General features: G+C 42.1%; 1 long non-coding RNA gene across 1 annotated transcript; it reads right to left on the bottom strand.

The window, feature by feature from the left end:
• Positions 1 to 1,410: 1,410 nt before the first annotated feature.
• LOC146561095 (uncharacterized) lies at positions 1,411 to 9,488 on the bottom strand. The gene is made up of 2 exons (XR_014894837.1): positions 8,674 to 9,488; positions 1,411 to 5,063 (listed from the first exon to the last, which is right to left on the bottom strand). It is a non-coding gene; the product is annotated as an uncharacterized LOC146561095 (long non-coding RNA).
• Positions 9,489 to 20,770: the final 11,282 nt, after the last annotated feature.

Below are 20,770 nucleotides of genomic sequence, written 5' to 3'. Positions count from 1 at the left end.
AGACAGTTCCTTACTTCTTTGGAAAGCACGCAATTATCATTTCATGCAGGCAGACACAAGATACTAGTGTCTGCTAGAATACGTGCTAGAATATGATTTTGTTAGTCAGAACTTGATTAAATCTCCAGAAGTGCTCATGCTACAGTGTAGACACATGTGGAACTCAAGCAAACGACATCATTGTATTGAGATGAATCAGAAATTGAGGAAGGAAAAACCAAGGAAATATGAGCATACCCCATTCATAAGCAGTTCTCATTTTATCCTTACATGCCCACTTCCTGTTTGCAGCACATGTTTTTATTTGGAGAGCCCCCACTCCGCCCTGACCTAATGGGGTCCACAGACAGCTCCACAATGGAGACTGTGTGTTCTCAGTGAATGACAGACCTGTCCATACAAGCTACAGGGAACCCACCAACCATTCACACGCCAATAGTCTCTCAAATACACACACAAACAACTGAACTACATAACAGGCTTTGCCGTCATCTCTTTTGGAGGCAGTGTTCCATGGTGTAGCAGACAGACACGAGTGGATTTCTTGATAATATCTCAGATTATTGAGCAGGAATGCTGTCCCTGAAAGCCACGTGACAGCTTTTTGCCTTCACGTTGACTTGCTTTTTTCTGAATCACTTTCAGGAAGATGAACTTATATAATGTTTGAATTTGAAACTATGCTGAAGATGATCACTTGGGTTTTCCTCCACTTGGGATTGAGTTTCCTGTTCTCTTTGCTTTGTATGTGTGCAGTATCTGCTCATGAATCATAAGCAGACCACCTGACATACAGCTCATCACCTGGAATTGTTAACGTTTACTGACAATGAGACGCCTTGCTAAATAATGAACACATTTGCATAATTGTAGAGAAAAGCATATCGCAAGACACCGCTCATTTTCCACGTAAGGCTCGTTGAGAGAGGAAATGAATAGGCAGCGATACATAATGACTTACAGGGGCAGATTAAGTAGTGTGCCTCTGCTTAGCTGCTTTGAGAATTTCATCCAGTTCTGCATTGTCTGAGCATTTTGTTGAACTGAATTTGTCTTCACACATGTGCATGTTATTTAGCACGTTCACTACCCCAACCCCTTCCCTCCCCAGCCTGGACCTCTCTTCTCCCCTAAGAGATTTACTGCAAAACAGCCCTGTGAGAGAGTACACATGCTCTGCCCAGTCTCAGTACTGCACCCTGACAATTACTGCTATATATACCACTCCAAATGAGAGCCATGAACCGGCCTGATTACAGGGTGGAGCAGGAGCAAAGAAGGAGAAGGGGGGAAATGAAAAAAGTGAGGCTAGTTGAGATAGAAAGGGAGAAGAGGAGTGTTGGGTCTGTGTTTCCACAAACCCCGCTAATTCTAGAGACTTATTCATCATGAAGAAAACAAGACAGTCGATCGATTTCTTGCGCAAGGGAGGCCTCTCGTCTGTGACCAGCACGTTGAAATGACCACGCTGGTGGCCTCCTCTCGCCGCCTTTTATTGACAAACTTCAAACAATAGTTTACAAAACACCTCCCCTTGCAACCCCCCTTTGGTTACAAAGACAAGGCACTGTATGTAAGTGTGTGTGTGTGGGTGTTATGTGAGAATGTGTGTGTGTGTGTGTGTGTGTGTGTGTGTGTGTGTGTGTGTGGTCAAAGGGTCATAAAACCTAAAAGCAGGAACAACATCCTTGGTCATAAAGAGGGTAGTCTTCCCCCACACCCAATGTATGGTTTACCAAAGATAACACAGTGAAACCATACAAAGGGTAGGAAGCTCTACCAAACATCAAACAGATCTTCAAGTTAGGATGTATCTACAATAAAACCTCCCCCAGCACAGAGTGGCTGGAGAGGTGGTCAGGATCAAAGGAATGGCTTTGATCCTACTGCTTAAACTAAGACTGTACAAATTTAAGAAACACAATGGCAACATTCAACAATTAGACTTAACATTTCCCTCCTTTTTGTCATTGTTCTTAAATTTCAACTTATGCACCCTTTGTTTAGACAGTGTCAGTGTAGATTTCATTCATGCACAGTAAACTACATCCTATACATAAGCAAATCAGTATCAACAGTTCAAAAACAGGAATTAATATCTTCAAAAGAAGATGCCACCAAGGACCAGACAGTAACCAAGCTATCCAGCCTTGTGGCGGATCTACTCCTGTCGTGCAATTCATTATGTATTTCTTCAAGTAAACAACTGAATGTCAAAGGTCAAACAAGAAGAATCATCATTCTCAAAAATCATATGTCACTACAATCCAACTGTATACAGACATAGGTATTTAAACGCATCAGTTGACTTTATTGTTTGTCCATGTGGCTCTCAGCTGACTTCAAAGCTGCAGCCTGGTCAACACCCTTCTTTATGACTCCTATCAACCCCCCCAAATCTTCTCACTGTAGGCATCCTGTGGGGGTTAGAGTCAACTTGTGAATTATCTGCATTTACAACTCTTCTCCTGTCCTGTTGTCACCACAGAAAAAGCTTTGTAAAGGAAATTGGATCCAGCTGTTTTGATCTTCTTGGCTCAAAACCTCAAGTGTTCATGATGTAAATGTAGACAAAAGGCTTCTCTGTTTACATCCTTCTTGCAGAAGACAAAAGAATAAGTGATGTTACCATGTTCCATGGTTAATCTCCAACTTGGGCTAATCCATTGTCCTTCGTACACATAGGCAATTGGCCTGTTTCCAGTTCGTTTAACTGTATAATGTCCTGCAACAAGTCATATTCTTTGAGTCAGACGAGCAGGTCTGTCTCACCAGAGCAGTTCACCTTCCCAGCTACTGGTGAATCAACCTTCCATTCAGGTTCAGAGCAGTTGAAAAGTTGGCAGTGTTCCTGGATGTGTTGCTAAAGCAACCAAACAAACTGCCTCGCTCTCAGTGATGCTATAGGGCCACAGTCCAGAAGAATGTGTAGCCAGTGGCATCACAAGCATAACCATTGGTCTCATTCTTTATGTGAGCGGTTGTGTTCTTAAACTGCCACCAGTAGTTGTTGAAAACCCATGCTGGTACTGGGTGTGGTTTGCTCTGTTCCAGTGCGCTCCCTGTCATCCCACTCAGGGTCCACAGGCACAAGAAGATGCACAGCACATTCCCAGCCATTCTGATGAGTACCTGTGGCTCAGTTGGTTTCTTCACCGGATTGAGACGAGGGGCCCTGGAGGCTTTCCCCCCCCTTTGTTCCCGGTCTTCCTGCCACTTACTCCGAGCTGGCCTGGATGTGTGTCACCTTCTTGCAGTGCGCTTGATATATCCAAGTGTTCCTTCCGGCAATCTTCACTGCTGTGGTCGTCGTCAGCAGCATCCGATATGGACCTTCCCACCATGGACTGGACCAGCACTTCCTCTCCATGGCCTTATCATCATCCAATCTCCAGACTTCAGGCTCTGCTCCTGCGAAGAAACAGAATCATCTGGCAGATCATTTGTTCTCATGACTACTTTACTTTTAAACATTTCAAGCATCTAATCCGCTAATATGCTCTCTCTTCTGCTTTTCTATCATCACTACAGAAGACTGGAACTCTAAATGCTCTAACATGTGTAATCTCAAAGAGTCAGACCATTCTCTGTTGAAGTAATCCTCATGTACTTATTCTATACAGTCTAACCATGTCCTGCCTGTCTTCCTAAATCTTAACTTTACTGTTCCATTAGTTCTCTCTGCAAAAAAGCTTTTTTTTAAAAGTATTTAATAATCCTAGAGTGAGTATAACGACTGCTCATCTCCCTCCTGTTTGAGACATGGCATAGCCAATGGCTCAAAATAGCAGCAGTCTTATACAAATTATTAGGCAGTACTGGTGTATCACACAGATAAAAAAAAAAATCATCCTGCAAGCTTGCTCCCTCTGTAAGTCACAACTGTTTTCCTGCTGTAGGTGAGTGGATGTGCATGTCTGCTGATGCTGTATTTCTAAAATGTTAACACCATGTTTAACTACAGCTGCCTCTTTTGCGATCTTATCTGCAAAATCTTTTCCTAATGCAACTGGATCTTTCCCTCACATGTGTGCTGCACATTTACAAACGGCAATTCCACTGGTTAATAACGCTGCATCCAGCAGAATTTGCAAGAGTTTGGTGTGTTCTGCAGGTTTCCCTGTAGAGGTTGTCACACCTCGTCTCACTCACTGCACTACAAAGAAATGTACAGTAGCAAATGTATACTACCTATCAGTGTATATTGTCTCTCTACAGCTTTACACGCTTCCGTTAAAGCTAGCATCTCTGCTGCTCAAGCAAATATGAAACATGCTAGTTGTCCTACATAGATAACTCTCTCTCACTGTCTGCTACAGTAAAACCTGTTCTAGTCTGTCCCTCTGCTGTTGTAAAACTCAAATCATCAACAAACCAAACCTTTTCCTCAACGAGTGGCACATCTATTAAGTCATCCCTCAGCTTACACGTCTTCTCCTCGCGCTCTCTACACTCATGAGAAGTGCCCTCCTCCGTTGGCAAAAAGGGTTGGACAGATTCAGAATTCTGCACCACTTTATGGTAATATGTGTGGTTGTGAGAGTAACAGTAACATTAAAGACAAGTGTCTTGTAGGTGACAGAAATGTAAGTTTAGTCTGCAATAGTAAACATCTACCTCGTGTGGAACTAACAATTGCAAAAGGTGAAATAAACTATTGAAACATTGTACAGCTTAAGCTGCTGCACATACTGATCTCACGCATGGAGGTAAAGCACGAGCAACTAGAGCTAATCTTTTAGGATAGTAAGTTACTGGCTTCACTTGTGGAAAAAGTGCTGTTAGTTATTTTACAGTCACCTTGCATTTGTGCTGTTCACAGAACCACAAGTCCATCGCTGGACCTCCTCTGCGCTGTCACTTTTTGGAGCTTGGCATGCTCCCTCAGGTTCCATTTTCCAACGCTGAAAGTCTCCTTGTGACAATCCTTTGGAAGCCCAGTAGCACAGCTCTCTGTGCTGAAGGTGATCTCCGATCCTCCTGAAGACTCTCTCCAGGCCTCAGCTTCCATCTTGTGGACGATCCTCTCAGTCACTCCTTCTCATCATGGCACCTCACGACATCTACAAATTGAAAAAAATGACACTCCTCTCGCCACACGGCTTTCGCCATGTGTCAACTCCCCAATGAGACATGTAAAAGAGTGTTGCACAGTCTCCCTAAAACAATCTCCAGGGTTTGTCCCTTGGAGCAGCTTCACTCCAAGCTGTAACCCTGTGTAAAAACATTAATCAGCACTTAAATGTTCAGCTTGTTTAACTCCCAGCTCCTGTATCACAGAAGACAAAGTCTTAAATTTAAACAACTTCACATTTGCAACCAACTGTAGATCATAAGAGTAATAAAGTATTCAGCATCACAGAGACAAGTATCATTGCAGGTTTATTCTAAACTCATTAATCTCCTACGTTTTCCCATAATTTATTCCAAATTATTTAACATCTCAATGTTATTCCACATTGTAATCAGTGAACTTCACTTATAGGCCATCAAAGCCTCATCTGAACAAGGATGCACCACTTGCATAGGTTTAATACTTGTAAATAAACAGCTAATCACACAAATCACTGCAACAATAATAGAAAACATTGTTTAATGTTACTTCTGGACCCCACCTCTTGACGCATGGACACTCTCATGCGTCAACTCACCAAACCTGGATCCCTGCCTTAAAAACTGGCTCCACCAGGAGCCTGCATACTCACCATCATGGCCTGGAAAACAAGATCTGGAAGTAAAATCAAACTTCACACTTATAAACAAGTATATCACAAGGGTAACAAGCATTCAGCATCAGCAAGACAAGTGTCATGTGCAGGTTTTCTCAAATCATTAAATCACTATTGTTACCATAATTCGCCTCAAACATGGATCATCCCATGTGCTCAGTTAACATTAATGTAATCGGTGACTTCCCTTAAGCAAAGTCACTCCACTCATATATTATTATGGGTCCAAAAGTGGCCAGCAAATGAGCCCATAATAAACTATTCCATAAATATCGTAATCTCTTATTTGTTTTACTCATGTCACTTGTCCACTTCTGCTGAATGCGACATGCACTCTTAAAGAAAACAAAACCTGTAATAAAGAAACAAACATCCACCAGTTGTTCTGCTAAAAACCACATCATCAAATCACATGAAAAACTGCAATGCTGTAAGAAAAAATGCAAATGTTAGCACTGCGCAGGTGTGTACACACTTTCTCACAGTAACTTCTGTGAGTACCACAAGCCCATGAATAACACACCTCTGATAGATTCACAAACATAAAAATGGCATTTAAAAGGTTAAACCATCACACAACCTCAGATGTTGCTATCATCTTTCTGCTCCTGTAACAGAGACACACACAGAGATACATCCACACCTTTGTCAAGCGGGGGTTGACTTCACACAATGGTGTTAAGTCAGTCAGTCAGTTCCCCATTTATTTTAAAATTCTTACTCGTTCACTCAGTGATTCCTTCTTTTGCTAATTGTGGAAATTATCGTCGCATCCGTTTCCACGCTCAGCAAAACAACGTCATTTCAAAAAGAAAAATAATTTAGACTGGATTTCCTCGTTGAATCCTTTTGGACAGGAACTTGTTTCCTGATTGTCCCAAATAAGAGCCCATTTTAATTTTGGGGAAGCTCACTTTGCAACAGTTTTCTCGACGACGCTTCGGTTCTAATCGTGCAGATCTGCTCAAACAGAGATCATCAAACAAAACTTTCAGTGCACCATGAAAGTAACAAAATAAAAGAAAGAAAATAAAGGAAATCAAAGAAAATAAAGGAAAGAAAAGCCTTGTTTAAGTCATGACACGTGTTCTTCATGCCAGGGGGATAAATCGTAACAACCCAATTGGCAGGTTCAACTTTAGTAATAAAGACAATCAAACAGCCAGTTTAATCTCAAACATTCATCCAATCAGCCATACACACAACATACAGCATAACCCTGTTGTCTTAGCACATAATAAGTTTTAGTTCTCATGTAACTAAATGTGTGTCATGGTAAAACTTCTTCACACACCAGAAACTCACAATCAGCTCACTCAACTCACTCATTCAAGACCTCTCATCAGCATTCTGTTTCCTCCTCTATGATGCAACCATCTGTCCTCCTATAATATTCAGTCCACTAGTCTATGTATCACTTTCATCTTACTAGTGACTTGGACAAGATGACAAACAGAATCTCATGCTTAAGATGCTGTCTGGTCTCATGAGTATCATTGTATGTGTATATGCATGTAGGGTTAGTATAGTTAATGCATTTTCAGTATGTTTTGTGTTCATCTCTCATCACACTTCCATTATTCTCATCACTGCTTAAAACAACACACATCTCTCTCTGTTTTTTTTCTTTAACTGTACTTTTCTCCAAAACAGAAAATAGCATTACAGCTGTTTCAGACTGAGAAACACCAAACACTCATCATGCTATCATTCATCCACACAACTATTTTATTTCTTTTTGTCCACTGGGCAGGTGACATGCAGAATCACGTCTGCCCCAGCTGGATACCTTTCACACACACCATGACGTCAGACACTCTCACACTCGCGGAATTGATCAGGAGAAAAACTTTCTTCATCTTCACACTCTGTTACAGAAACACCATATGTTTTGTTTTTTTTTTTGTTTTTTTTTTTGTGTTGTGTCAGGGATGGATATGTAGTTGTAACGTTTGTGTTCACTAACTTTACTTTCTGTTTCCTACCCTGCCAAGTCTGTCTTGGACTCAATGCTGCTCCTAATATGCCTTTAATCTCTCCTCCACTTCTGCCTCTGCTCTCTCACGCTCTTCTCTGACTCTACTTTCTGCTAACATTCTTGCTCTTCCTAATGCTTTTCTACGGTGTTGTTCTAGAGTAGTTGCAGTGGATTGAGCTGTAGTTTCATCCTCAGGTTTCACAACTACTTCTTGCAATATTGCTCTTTTAACATTCTGCACTTCTCTCCTCTTCTGAGTCTGCTCCAGCCACCACTTAGCAACTGCTAACTGCAATTCCTTCCTCTGCTTCGCTTTACCTGTTTTACCTGCTACACTTACAGCTATTCTTTCTACCAGCATTTTACACTGAACTTCCACTAATGTCCCTTCAAATCCACATTTCTTACACCAACAACCTACATACTGCGTGCTGCCTGGTAAAACTTTCTGCATAAATTTTACATCTCCTTCTAAGGCAGACTTACACATTTTATTCTCCATTACAAGACAACAATCAGCCACACTCACGCAGACCACGTCTGGCCCGCACACACACAACATAGGCCTATCGCTTGCGTTTGCACGCACAGCTAGCGCTCTCTGTTGAAAACTCTCAAACGCCCCATATGGCGGAGAATTCAACCTTCGGACACTCTCCAACGCCCCAAATGGCGGAGATTCCGGACTCTGAACCTAGGTTCTCTCCACGCCCCAAATGGCGGAGAACTCTCTACGCCCCAAATGGCGGAGAAGCCTGCGTCTCTCTCACGCGGCTAGCGCGCTCCCGGACTCACGTTTAACGCACAGCCCGTAGCCGCTCTCTATTGTTTTGGGTCACGTGCGCTCTCGTGACCAGCGCTCCCCGGGACTCAAACGTTTCACGCAGAATCACGGTGACGCGTATCTAGGATCCCACATTCATTCACACGGTTATAGAGACGCTCTCTAAGGCCTTCTGTACTCACTGTTTGTTTACGTTCATGGGAAGAGTCTCTGGATCCCGTCAATAGTCATCCATCCCGAGGGGAGGTCAGGCGCAAACTTCCCGGCCTGGTGGCAAGCCAAAAACACCAGGGCTTTACGTCAATCATCCCAGACGTTGCGGTGGCGTCCTCTCCCTCTCCTCGGTGGATGCAATGTGTTAGGCTCCGGCTCCGAAGGACCAAAAAATGTTGGGTCTGTGTTTCCACAAACCCCGCTAATTCTAGAGACTTATTCATCATGAAGAAAACAAGACAGTCGATCGATTTCTTGCGCAAGGGAGGCCTCTCGTCTGTGACCAGCACGTTGAAATGACCACGCTGGTGGCCTCCTCTCGCCGCCTTTTATTGACAAACTTCAAACAATAGTTTACAAAACACCTCCCCTTGCAACCCCCCTTTGGTTACAAAGACAAGGCACTGTATGTAAGTGTGTGTGTGTGGGTGTTATGTGAGAATGTGTGTGTGTGTGTGTGTGTGTGTGTGTGTGTGTGTGTGTGTGGTCAAAGGGTCATAAAACCTAAAAGCAGGAACAACATCCTTGGTCATAAAGAGGGTAGTCTTCCCCCACACCCAATGTATGGTTTACCAAAGATAACACAGTGAAACCATACAAAGGGTAGGAAGCTCTACCAAACATCAAACAGATCTTCAAGTTAGGATGTATCTACAATAAAACCTCCCCCAGCACAGAGTGGCTGGAGAGGTGGTCAGGATCAAAGGAATGGCTTTGATCCTACTGCTTAAACTAAGACTGTACAAATTTAAGAAACACAATGGCAACATTCAACAATTAGACTTAACAAGGAGGAGTGGCAGAAAGACAGAGCAGAAAAGGGCAGTGCAATTTGAAGTGACTAAAGTCTGCTTGAAATTGTCTTACGCTTTCTTCATAAATCACAGTGCATGTGACAAGCTGTGTTTTAGTCTGAATCACTTTGAAAATGAGGAAGTAGCAGAGCTTAGATTAAAGGCACGAGAAGCATGCAGTAAATGAGCAGCACCTTCTTCTAGTCTTTTTTTTGTGTGTGAAAAGTATCAAGATTATGATCTCTGCTCGCGTGTTTCTCATTAAATTGCGCAGTATAGCTTTAAGTACTAGAATACTATGTAAGCAAGAAGTTGCAAGTTTGGTAAAGAAGTGCTGCCCTCTTCTGGGATACCAAATAAATTGAATATGGCAAAAACAGGAGAAAAATCTGAGAGTTAAATCACTGTGCAGATCATTTTCTTGTGCACAGTGTATCGAACAGCAAAGTCCAAACCGAGATAACAGCATATGGAGAGAACTATTTCTGGAATCCTGACAGGAAAATAATAAAAGAAAAGAATAATGTTTGACACCAACAGTTGGACTGTCTACAGAAGAACTGACAGCCAGGAGGTTATATCACAGCAAAAATCCCCACATATGATTTAAAAATTGACTGCTAAATCTAATCGATAGCTGTAGCAGAGCTCAAACCCCCGTGATAAACCATTTACTATTTAACTAGATAGATCAGTCTAGCTTATAGGGTCATGAGGTTGTGGGGGGAAAATGGTGAGAAATGGGAGAAATGGCTGTTCATTTTAATCCCCCCTCCGTGTGCAGAAAACCATACCTATGGGGAAGAGCAGCACAATCACATTACCCATGGACTAGTTTTCATCGTACAGAAACCCACGCTCTGCCTCACTCCAGCGGCTCGCATAATTGGAAGCATCTTGGCATGAAGATAGAGTCAAGGTGGCATATCAATAGGCGCATACTCCAAGGGCATGCAGATAAGAAAAGGCTGCTTCTCTTAACAGGTCGTGTCCATGATAGGGTCACTGGCCCTCCCTAATAAAAAGACAGCGGTGTTGTTGATTCACATACAAATAGCTTTAGTTGATCAGTGGTGTGGAGCCTGGCAGTACAATTCACTCCCAGTGGTGCTCATCCCTAACACCAACAAGAAATAGTTTTGTTGCCAAGCCGTGTCTCATTGTGTATGCATGTTTAGCAGCAGAGAAATCCAGGGGCTCAGGATAATGGAAGCAAGTGAGGAGATTTTTACAGTGACTACATGCAACATGGCTGAAAATCCTCTTGTGATCAGCAATTTGCTCTAAAACCTTACTGCCTGTAGCTGTTACATTACCAAGCCGTCAAAGGTATAACCTCACCATTCAGTTATTAGATGCATCCTGTTAATGTACGGTTGGCTTAATTGTTCTTAGCACAGATTCAATAAGGTGCTGGAAACATTCCTCAGAGAGTTTGGTCCATATTGACATGATAGCATCACACAGTTGCTTACATCCATGATGTGAATCTCCTGTTCCAACACATCCCAGAGGTGTTCTATTAGATTGAAATCTGGTGGCTATGGGGGTCGTTTGAGTACAGCCAACACCAACTTTTTCTAATTTATCTACACGTTGTCCGATTTTGTGTCCACCAATGCAAACTATCAGATACCTGTTCTTGGCTGTCAGGAGGGGCATCCAGTGTGATCTTCTGTTGGTGTATCCCATCTGTGCTCCTGCTCTTCTGCATACCTTGGCTGCATCAAGGTAAGAAAAAAAGCATCTCGGAATGCTTTATTTGAGTTACTGTTGTCTTCCTATCAGCTTAAAGCAGTTTAGCCATTCTCCTCTAACCTCTGACGTCAACAAGCCATTTTCGCCTACAGAACTGCAGCTCACTGGATATTTTCTCTTTTCCAGATCATCATTTGTACACCCTAGAGATGGTTGTTTGGAAAAATCCCAGTAGCTCATCAGTTTCTGAAATCCTCACACAAACGTGTCTTGCACCAACAACCATGCAATGCTCAAAGTCACTTAAACGGCCTTTCTTCCCCACTCCGATGCTCATTTTAAACTTCAGCATGTCAGCTATACAAACATAGCAACAGCCTTGTATGTGTGAAAAAGACCTTGAGAAAACATGGCCATTCACTTGAATTTTCCATTTGAAAAACAAGCACTTAATTTAGTTTTTGGATGGTCCATACTTCAGTAGTAGAGTATGTGAGAAGTTGCTCTTTCCAAGTGGGAAGGGGAAGGCACTTAGATTAACTTGATCTGTCAATGAACACCTGCTAACTTCAGTTAACTTCAATAGGTTAAGCAAAGTGTTTTTTCTGTTACAACCTCAAATTACAAGTTCATTATGTTGATGAGCCACCAAATGTAGGCCTATATGCAAAATCTTCATGCAATAACATGCAGTGTTGTTTTTCATTATACCAGATGAAACATTACAAAATTAAAATAAAAAAAATCCAGGGGACTAGTTGATTAGCTTGTATCTTTTGTAAGAAAGGTGACACTACAGCATTGTCATTTTGATGACTCCTGCAAAGTGTGTCTGATATGGCCACAATAAAAACGGTCAGTTCCTCGTTCTCACGCCTGCTTGCTCTGTTTCGCTGGGCATCCTCCGCTGCTTCCCGTCCTGCAACAGTATCCACTTTGCTGTAAGCCTCTTCGAAGGGGGGGAGAAGAGCAGGATTTCTCCTCCTCCGCACAAATAAAACTGTGTGCCAAGCCGCATTAACCCTGCATCCTTATCGCCTTTTTGACTTGAGACATTTTATGAGCTGGTGCTGTCAACCCTTTTCAGAGTCCAATAACCAAAAGAGCCACACTTTATGCACTGCTGCATCACTGGAACCACTGTTTACTAGACACCACTATCATTTAACTACATGTACACTGCTAAAGGTCACAATTCGGACTTTAATTTATCACATCTCATTGTACAATACATAGAATGTGGGGTTAAAGCTGTATTTGAAATGAGGCAGCCTTGTGGTAAAGTTACAGTATGTTAGTTGAGGTGAAAGACCTGCTTTGGCCTCTGCTGCCAGCTTAAACCAGCTCTCTTGACTCTCTCGAAATTCCTGCCCACTCAAACACCGACCGCACTGGCCCCTGCTGTCTCTGAAATGGCCGTTTATAGTTACTGAGGAGAAAATGATTCAGCAGCTTGACGGGAAAGCATGCATATTTCCACAAATATCTCATAAAAGGTGCAAAATGGTGTGGAAGCATCTAATTTTAAATCAAATAGCCAGTGGTAGTGTCAATACGCTCCGCCAGAACAAACACAAGTTTACAGTTGAAACGTTTGGCGTGATCATTTTTGCTTTCCGGGGCATTCTGTGGTTACAGTGCATACCAGATAGTTGCACCACCATGCAATGTTTGAATCCAGCTGAGGACCTGTGTTGCGTGATATTTCCATCTATGCTGCCCTGTTTAATGAAGGGAGGAAAAAAAGCCCACAAAATAATTTAAAAAATGTTTTGCTTTTCAGTAAGCATCCACTGTGGGCTCTATCAACGGATATTCATTTCAGCTACATCGCTCCAGCCTGCACTCTACAGCTTTACTCTATGCAAAACCTCATAATTATTCCATGACTTTAGCCCCTTGTGGTTTCTTTAGCAGTAACTTAATTCTGCTCCACTAATCATAATAATTGTAGATATTACAGTAGCTGTGGTAATTACTGTAGAGCACTGGCTTCTATCCTTTAATGGATGCTTAAACAAACAGATTTCAGATAAGTTTGGGAAGAAAACTAATTTATGGCCTCTGAGAGGAGATCAATCAGGTGACTAGGTTGGGTTTGGGAGGGTGTAATAGGCTGGAGTTTGGTAATTAATACAGAATACAGTAAGAGATGGATCCTGGCTCTCCTCCCTTTTTTTCCAATTCAGCTTCCCTTTCATCCCTCCTGCTCTCTCTGCCTTTGCCACATTATTTATCTGTGCTGTCATACCATTGTTGTGATTATGGATGTCATGCAGTCTTAAAGCGCTCCGCGATCAATAGGCCTGAAATTAAACCAAAAAAAGAATTTCCGCAGTGTCGGCCACATGCACTCCTGAGCAGGAATTACCTTGCAGGAGAATGGCTGATTACCCCACTGAGGAGACAGCGACAGAAACACACGAGGAGGGATAGTGTGTTGACTAAGGCTGGCAGCAACGGCAGCAAGGACGCTTACAGTGCTTTTACACCTTCAGATCACAGAGCACATGGCATGTACAGTACACTCCAATACAAAACATTAAGCCCTCAAATACCAGTTTTTATATTCAGCAAAATATCCGTGAGATACTAGTTATTGGTGGTTTCTGCTGAGATTACGGTTAAAAGGGATTAAAAAAGATTTTGTGTATTGTATCTATGACTTGGGCTAACTAAGGAGATGATGTAGTCATTTCTCCCAGACTGAAATCAATACACTATTAGGCATAATGAGATGAAAGAGCCCCCATTACTCCTATCATCAGGTCACTGCAGGAAGCTTGTAGACAGGGAGACTTTGGTCACATAGCAATCCATCGGCTGGTAAACAACAAAACAACAAAGTTGACAATCAAGCTCTTGAGCACCAATGAATGAAATCTGCTGCAGCAGAAGAGAGTCTGTTTAACAGAAAGGTGCAGTAATGATGTGCATTTTTGAGTTATGTTCTTCGTAACACAAAAGGGTTAAAAGGTGCAATTGTGTCTTTCTGTCCTTTGGTGTCATCACCACCTACTGCTATTTGTCCTAACCAAGTGATATATAGCTGCAGAGACTGGCAAGGATATCCGAAATGTTTCCAGGCTTTGTTGTAATATTTTCCTATATGCACATCCCTCCACCGGACATGAACACCACGTTTTTTTTCCCTTACTTTCTCCTGTCTCTCAACTACAATCGATTTGCTATTAATGCTTGAGCATCTCCAAGGGAGGGTGACAGGGGCTGAGGTGGCTGCAGCTGCATGACAGGCTTCTTCATCTCCAAACAGTAAGTTTGGTTTACATCAGCCATAGGGCGGGAACTGTCACCAAGAGACCTGAGGGCTAATGGGCTTGATTTATGCTCTCATCTCCTCCCTTCAGTTAAGTTGGAAGAAGCCGAAGTCTTTTTGCCGTTTTTCTTCCATTGTTTATGATTAAATGTTGGAGACGAGGAGCTGATATAAGATCTATATGAAAATTAAAGAATGTAGATAAGAGCATAAACTCGTGCTTATGTGATTATGACTTTAGCGTATTTATGTAACGTGGTCAAGTACTTCTGCCTAAAAGAGTAATTTCCTTCCTTCCTCCTAATGTGACATGTCAAGACAAATTTAATTCATCACTCCTCCAAAGAGCCTGGTGCCGGGCAGTTACCACAGTTTGGTTTTCAAATCAATTTGACAAATCCTTAGAGAATTGTAAAACAGTCTCAGAGCCAATAATGGCCTGACACTTTACGTTAACAGAAAAGCTATGACTCAAGACTGACATCTAACCATGTGGCTTCTGGGTTTGCAAAGAAAAACATCATGTTCTGTCACTCGTGACACTGTGACGAGGTGTCAATAAAAGTTAGCATTTTGACCACGCAAAGGACAGAGATACCTCGAAGCAAACTTTTCCTCTACAGCTGTCCTAACCTCTGGTTCTGACCCAGCCTCGTGGAAAAAGTGACGAAAACATTATGTGATTTTGTGCCCTGATTTCACAGTTAGACTAAAGGACAGAAAAGTTGCAAGTTAATACTCTTAATGAGTTCTCTCTGTTTAGATGAACAGTTTCACCACCACCGGTTTAGCAATAAGGATATGACTGACATTCCATATTTATCGTTGGTTTATGATTTGACCCATCAGCTGTTTTTTTCATCCCATTTCCCTGCTGTTTCCTTCTTTCCGTTCCTGTTCCTTCCTCCATACTCCATCTCTCTCACACCCCCGTGAGCATCACAGTGACTGAACTCATTCTCAACTATTTATTTTCTTTATTTCCTGAGATCAGCTATAAAGAACAAACACTATTAAGCCAGCCAATCAATAAGGGAACATCAGCGCTCCTGTCCCCCTCCCCACCCCACTCCACCCCTTGGAAAACAGATTTATATCCTCTGCCTGGGCAACATAAATCACATATTCATACATTAAATTAGAAATATGATTGATAGCAAAGCAGCGAGTGTGTATAAAACCTCATGATGTTAAAAAAAATTAGTTGGGGACTGCAGAGGGTGAAGGGAAAACAAACATTGCATTTTGAGTACAATTCTTCACCGCTCTGAGGACATCTATGTGCTGGAGATGAGTTGTTGCTTAAGGGAAAGGAATATTGACAGAGTAGGGCCAGAGCTAAAGGAGCAAAGCCTATAAATAAGTATCAGCATCTAACCTCCCTTTTATAGGACAATTAACAATGGGAATACTAGCTATGGTAACAGCGACGTTTGTGATCGGAGACCAGCTCCTCTAAAGTCAGAGCTCTTGCTTTAAAGGAGCTGGTCAACTTTCAGCCTCCATCCCGTGCATCTCATTCTATCAGGTGAACCGAGTGTGAAGAAACAGGTTCATTCACAAAGTGACACTTAATGGGATATATACAGATTGTGTCTTGCATTACAGGGCCCAGTGGTTATGGGAGCATTCCAGAGGAGAGAGGCAGAGAAGTATGGCAGCATCCATCAGAAGCCTGGTCGAAGAGGAAAAGGTGCAGGAACAGAGAGGGAACGAGGGCTGAGGGTTGGGGGGCTGCCAAGGACATTTAAGAGAGCTGTCAGGGGAGGCTGATCTATGAAGGACCCCGGCGAAACCTATATCCCAGCATGTGAGTATGTGTTGGTGTGTGAGAGTGCAAGAGAGGGCTGGGGAGAGACGTAAGTGTAGTTGCACCAGTGCATGCTGTAACACATGCACCCTGGAGGCTGACGCACAGTGGAGTCTCTGTGCACAGGTTCAAAGATCAGAGCTGAAGCCCATCCACACAGAAAATCAAATGAGTCGAAAAAAGCAGTAGGGATGCAAACAGCAAGGGATAAGCTGCTCAACTGCAAATAACACGGTTTTTTTTTTTTGGGGGGGGGGGGGGGGGTATCAACTTTAAAGTTGCAGTTCAGCTTGAAGTTGTGTTTTTCAGTAATATATCACACTCTATGAGGACAGAAAGGAAGCATATATGATACAAATGAACCAGCTCTTGATTGTGCAAGCATTTTTAAACAATTTCACAAAAAGTCCATCAAACATGTACTCTGTGTGTGTGTGTCCATGTGTGTGTGTGTAACTTCACTCCCCATAAATGTCCTCACACAGTGACATTGTGGGGACTTGCATCCCTTTTGTCCCTATAACATAAACCATTAAATTTTAGTGCAAAGTCCTGGCCAGATAGGGGTTAAGTTCACATTAGGGTAATGGATGTATTTATAGGTGTTTATATTTCAGCATCCATTTTCATATTTTCACATGAGATTTAAACATGGAGGGTTTGAAATGAAATTATCTTCCTAATATAATAAAGACTAAAGACTAAGGCCAGCCAGTATGTAAGAACTCGCTGTAGCTCTATTTCGTAAATAGACAAAATTATCTAGTGAAATCACTTTTAAACTGAAAGTTTGCATTTAAAAACCTAAAGACATGAACAGAGTCAAGAGAAATAAAAAGAATATGGTGCAAAGTTTCATTCTGCATGTTAAGGATTCATTGCTTTGGAGCCAACAGGGGACTAAATGTCATGATATCGCAGCAGCTGTTTATCAATCAATCAGAGTTTCTCTCTTGCAAATCACAAAACTTTATATATAAGTTATCATACATTGTTCATTTAAAAAGATAATTATCATTAAACTACACCCTGCTCACTATGACACAAAAGTTGATAACTAGTGCATTTTGTGTTATGTTTGCACAGTTTGGTTACAGAAGCGCACATTGTTAAAGTAACTTTTCTGTGATAATAATAATGAATTGACATGAACACACAGAGGAGCTTGCAGCTCACTAGGAGTTATTTTAGGAAACAAACATTATCAGACACACCTGAAGGAGCCTAAAGGTTGCAGGAAAGCCATGAGAATCTGTAGGTATCAAGCGGGCCTGTTAGCCAGAGAGGAGTAAATGCCAGGCAACCCTGCCAGGAGGGGCACAGCACTGGGACCATTACTAAAGCTTAATGATATGAGAAGTGTTCTAGCCACCGCAGAGGGGATTCATCATGATGCTGTAGCACTATACATCTTTCAGCAGCCCTTAAAAGGGAAAGGGGACATTTCTCCATGCTGTAGTAAAAAGCCCCATCCCTTCCCCATTTCTTCCCTCGAGCTTTCCACAATCCTCGTCGTCGCTTAAAGAAGGTCTATTTAAGGATCATTGTGTCTAAGGAAGAAGGGGGGGCACGACCTTGACGACAAGTAAGAGTGAGGCGAAGAGGAGCGCTGAATGGGTGTGTGTAGCTGATGGAAACAGGCGGCGACCACAACATTGTTTCTCGTGTTTGTCCCAGCGTACCCCAGGGGTAGGAATACAATTCACTTTCCGCCTCAAAGTCACACTATACACTGTCACTGGCTTCAGCTGAGTGCTGATAGATGTCTCTTCGTCCCTCGTAAATAAGTAAAAAAAAACAAAAAAACCCGCCAAAAAACTCTGATCTCCAGTGTAAGAGACTGTAGATCAGGGTGTAAATAGCTGAAGGTATCATGCGCAGTAGTACATCAAGCCCAGAGCATTTTCTCTTTCTCGAACCCCTCACATTTTGTGGCCGTGTCAGAGAACTGTGCAACGTGTAAATCAGCCAGGACAGATAAACTCCAATTAAAGAGCAATGAGACACAGTATGTAAAAGGACTTCTCTTTGGGTCTTTAACTAATTTTATAGCCTGGAGCCAATATGCAGTAATCAGAACATGAAAAAGCTTTCTGTCCTCATGTTTGCATTGTTTGAGTCACAGCCACCTGCCTACAGATTTACACCAGTAGATCACAGACAATAACAGTAAAGACAGAAGTGCACTGGTTTATGACTTCAGCACTTTCAGTTTGAAGTCTTCCAGCACCAGTGAGTTTAAATTATGGTGGGAGACGTCCTTGGGATGTGAACATCTCATTTCACCATGCCGTACGCAACCACGTGCACACGCACACACACACACACACACACACACACACACACACACACACACACACACACACACACACACACAACTCATTTCGTTGGGGGGGGGGTGGGGGTGTCTGGGAGGCTGGACTCAGCAGAGCGTGACATAAGAATTATACATCTGGCAGCAGTAAACCTGCAAACTCTCTCTCTCTTTCACGGGTATGAGGCAGAACACTAACTTTTTGATGATCACTCTGAGAGGGAACTATTTGTTATTATTGCTGTTTGATATTGATGTTTCTAACGAGCTTTGTGCGGATATGATGCTGTTGTTCCTCCTAGCAGGATGCACCATTTCCCTGTCAATCAGCATGATTGTGCAAAAATTAATGCACCGAATTTCTTGAAACTTCTCGAAGCATGGTCGAGCGTGGGTACAGAAAGCACCAGCTTAATTTTAGTGCTTTCTCCAATTATTTTTTTAAACCGCAAGACAGGGCATTAGCAGAGCCTGAGAGCTTCTAGTTTTATAACTTTGCACATACAGCTGAAGCAGCTTTCTGGGCATCTTAAGATAACAAAAAAGAAGCATTTTAAGCATTTTAAGTGCTTTCCTTTGCTTCAATGGCATTACTACAACAAGCAAAAAACATACTGAAATGAAAAAAAAAAACATATTTCTTTTATAAATATAAATTATATAGAGTCACAAGAAAAATCGAAGCCTGCACCTTTTGAAGATATAAATATAATAAACCTTTATGAACACATAACATATATGGTGGGGATATATTTCAGTATACACGAAAGGAGCCTGGAGGCACCGTTTAAACGAACTTGTGCTCCAATTTGTTAAATGGCTCATTCAAATCAGTCTGCCTGCGTGTGAAAAAAAAAAAAAACAGGAAAAAATGGTGGCTGACATCCAAAAATATCTAATAACTTTCATCTATAATCACACGTGGATGGGACAGAAGTCACAGCATCCCAACTGAACCGAGTAAGCTCCGCATCCTCATCCCAGCTGCGCCCCACTGCCAGATTATAATAAACACCTGCCGACACGCCCACCCGCCGTTTCCCAGCTTCCCGATTGGTTTTCATTTTAGATATTCAACAAGCTGCGCGGAGATTGGCTCAAATCTCGTACAAGCGATTTCATAAAGCAAATCTTTTGGAAGTTGTGTAAAGGGAATAAGTGGGGAAAAACCCTTGAGATAAAGGCTGTTTAGCTCTCTCTCTCTTTCGCTCTCTCTCACCGTCCCTGGTGTCAGTTCGCTGGAGGATTTTGTCGGAGTTTCCCGAGCGTCTCTGCATCTGTGAGTACCTGAGTCTGCCCGCTGCTGAAGCTGCCGTCTTCCGCTGGGTTCAGGATCGTTGTGGCGCTCAGCTGGGATCTGCTGCGCAAAGACGCGAAAGAAAGTTGACGATTTGAACGTAACTTTCAGAGCAAAACCTCAACCCAGACAGAGACGGTTGTTATCAATAATGCTGTTAAACGGTCATCCCCTTTGGTTACAGTAGCTGTCACGGATTAAATGATGCTCATAGTTTTAAAAACGCCGATGTGCAGGTAGTTAAATGACAGCAGGTTTGTTTTGTAAATGGACTTATCATTACCGAGGTGGAGTGCGCTTATTTTTTAACTTTTCTCATTTTTAAAAGAAGTATTTTTATTTGATAGATAGATAGATAGATAGATAGATAGATAGATAGATAGATAGATAGATAGATAGATAGATAGAACAAAAACCAATAAAAACTACTAAACGTTGTTTAAATGATTATGTGGTGGTTTAAACTACTCATATGATGTGTTTTGTGAGTCAAATGAACAATAAATGAACAATAATCCTTGCTGGATTTATTGTTGCCTTATATTAAGTGGTAAATGATAGACGAACAAGAGCTTGTCATTAATGTCAGGTGTTGATTGAAGTGTAATTCACTGTGACTGGTAGAGTGCTTTGTGTGTGTATGTGTGTATGTGTGTGTGTGTGTGTGTGTGTGTGTGTGTGTGTGTGTGTTCTGCAGTGAGGGTGTCCTTCACAGAAAAGAGCTTCTGCAAAAGTGTGTTTGAAAGTGAAGATGTTGCTGGCTCTTTGTCGCAGTGTTATCAGGATCAGAGCTGAGCACGAATTCTTCAGAAAGCACATGCTGATGTTGCACGCTGTGGTAATGACCTCTTAATGCCATCATAAATAACCACATCG

This window comes from Mchenga conophoros, linkage group LG13 (genome assembly GCF_057382185.1).
Source record: "Mchenga conophoros isolate Kocher_MC1m ecotype Shallow Benthic linkage group LG13, M_conophoros_male_GT1.1, whole genome shotgun sequence".
Lineage (NCBI taxonomy): Eukaryota > Metazoa > Chordata > Actinopteri > Cichliformes > Cichlidae > Mchenga > Mchenga conophoros.
The sequence above is the reverse complement of the archived record's forward strand: the minus strand, read 5'-3'. Positions and strand labels throughout refer to the sequence as shown.